This window comes from Monopterus albus, unplaced genomic scaffold (assembly GCF_001952655.1).
Source record: "Monopterus albus unplaced genomic scaffold, M_albus_1.0 scaffold6.1, whole genome shotgun sequence".
Classification (NCBI taxonomy): Eukaryota; Metazoa; Chordata; class Actinopteri; order Synbranchiformes; family Synbranchidae; genus Monopterus; species Monopterus albus.
The window spans coordinates 3,091,255-3,094,212 of NW_018127886.1; positions in this window are offsets into that span (position 1 = coordinate 3,091,255).

The following is a 2,958-nucleotide window of genomic DNA, read 5'->3' on the forward strand; positions in this document are numbered from 1 at the left end:
TCATGCTCCGGTTGAAGATGATACATGGAGCATCAAAACTCTCTGGCATTTCGGTTTGGAGGCAAAGGAATGAGAGAAAATGAGGAAAAGGAAACAGGGGAATTTGTGTGAACACAGTGTGCAGAAATAAATAATGCAATTAATGCAAGCTGCTGTGTATTTACAGGCTTGCTTTAATTTCCCCTCCCCCGCTATCGGCTCTGCCTCATCAGTGACCGCGGCCGAGCATCCATGCCCCGAGTCCGAGTGTGCTCGCTGGAACACATTGCCCTGCAAGAATGGAGCCTTTTCAACAGTCTGCCTCCAGATACTGGGCCAAAGCGTCCTCCAGGCTACAGCAGGGAGCAGAAGAAGTGAGAGAGCAGGAAAGGAAGATCGGAATCTGATAGCCTATCATTGCCAGCCAAAATAAAATGATGGAACCACGGCCTTCAGTCGTGATGTCTTGTCTCTTGTGACATTTCAAAGACTTGTTATGCTTCACCAGAGAAAGTGTTTGCTGTTGTGGATAAATTGTGTAATGTGTAGAGTCCACTGTGATTCACAGATATTGCCCTCAAACTCCAACTAAGGCAATAATCCATATACAGTAAGAGCACTGTGTGGGAGTTTCTCTTCAATGTAAATCAATCTTTCTCTTATGTAACATCCAGCCTGATGTTAGGTATATTCTTTTTCTTTTCATTTAGATGCAGTTTATGTCCCAGAATTAAAAAAAATATTGATAAAATGCATCTTTAATTATGGACTCTATTTTATTTCTGTCGCATGTTTACAATCTTCAACAATGCAGCATCAAACATTGTAGAAAAAATAAGAATAAATGTGTAACGTAATCAAGCACAAACTCAATGCTGCACCAAAGTCCTCCCCACTAGCAAGCTTGTACAGGAGTGCCCCTGTGTGTAAGAGAAGGAGCAGATCAGTGCAATATTTATGTATCAATCAGCAGTTGCAGCCCCTGTAAACATGACCTCAACTACAGTATATGATCCCTGCACTGAACTCCCTTATCTTTATCTCCCCTATATTATGATAATATATATATCAAATAGAGACTCAAACATTTATACCCTCCCTTCCCAGAGGTAATGTCAGAGGAGAAGGGAGAGTATGAGTTGTATGGCTATATTTCTCTAAGGGTTCAGCACATTTCTATTAAAGACGCTCTAAACCATAGAAGGATGGTGTGTTAACACATCAAACTGACCAAACACTTGCTTTTTCCAACAGTGTCTCTATCTTACCGTTATTATGTCGGGCATCCAGGCCCGGTTACAATCAACATCTGCCTTTTAGGCTGCAGATGCAAGACCAAAGTTGTTCATGCTTAGGGACTGGAACACACACTGGTTTGCTTGAAAATTGGGCAAGATTGCTGGAAATTTTCATAACTGATGTCATTTTCTTTTTAATACAAGTAAATTCAATTTTGAAAATGTATCAACATTTTTGTATGATCACTCAGTATCTCTTGAAACTTTTTTAATTACTATATTTGCCAGGGTTATAAGAAGCTGAGACTGTAAAGCAACGTCTCAACCTAGAAAAGGTTAAGAAACCACAATGGAGGCTAAAGGAACAGGCTCTCCGGCAGGAACACACAGAAGACCTCTGCAGTGTTGTAGTAAAGTCTGACACCTAATGGCCAGCACCTAGTAGTACACCACATACAGACACAGGCAAACATTAAAAGTATGGGTATATCTCTCCAAAGTCATCCAGTAATATAATAAAGAGGTGATTATCTTCAGCTAGACCACTATTTATGGCTTTCAGACTACGCCTGCCATCTGCTGGTGTTGTTCATCAGACAGTAATGACAATGAGAGAGCAGGGTGAAGGTTTGAAGAGTACTAAAAATTTTACCTTGGGATGGAAAAGGTCCGTCTTTGAGGTGAGTAGTCCATAAAGTGTAGCACTTCAACCTCTGTTTACCTGTAAAAATCAATGATGACATGACTTTATGTAATTTGTAGTGACAATTTTGTAGTAGTGTGAATAGTTTGTACTTACATGGGTACATTGTTCATTTGTGTTGAGTGAAGATCTTGGAGGCTAGAGAGGGGGTGTCATCCCAGTCCTGTACTCCACTTAATGCCCAGTCCAGTCCTAAAGAAACCTTCAAAGCACCTCTTCACTGGTGCACAGGTTGCAGATAAAAGCAGTCTAAAACATTTAACAACAAAAATATTAAGTAAATAACATCATCCTAAACTGTCCTACAACCTGTACAATCATGGCAACAGGTTCAACTTTTTTTTTTGTACAGCCCCAAAAAATGTTCCTGGTCAACAGACAAGTCTTGAAGAATCTAAAAATGCATTCAAAACAGTTGTTAATCCACCCAAGTTTGGCAAGAACGGTTCCGTATGTTATGAAAAACTCGTATGATGTTTTACACAGTCTGTGAGATAAACCCACCTCATATAGAGGCGATTAGCAGGATAGGAAACAGAAAAAATATACAAGTACTACACACATTTAGATATGTTTATTATATTCATTTTTAGATTTCTCTGTAGTTTTTTTTTTTTCTTTTTTAATTTTGGTAGTTAATTACTGGACAATTTTACATCTTCAGGTCTCTAGAAAAAGTCCAATAAAGTAAAGAAAGAAAGCAATCGCTTTTCACAAGCCACAAATACTGGTAGCATCCATATCAGAAGAGTGTCCGCCTGTCATTTAGTTCCCTTTGTGCACAATTAAAGTTACTCACCAAAAAGCATTAAATAAAAATACAGTGCTCCCAGTACGTCCAACTCAATCTCCTTACTTTGATTTGATTTGATTTATTCTTTCAAACATGCAAAACAGAACAAATGACAGCAACACACACATAGTTACACATATCCAACCAATGCTAATCCAAAATCAGTTTGCTTACACCTATTACATGTTTGAATGGAGTAGGAAGAAGTCAGACTTATCCAGTCCTACCCCATAACATCATATTAT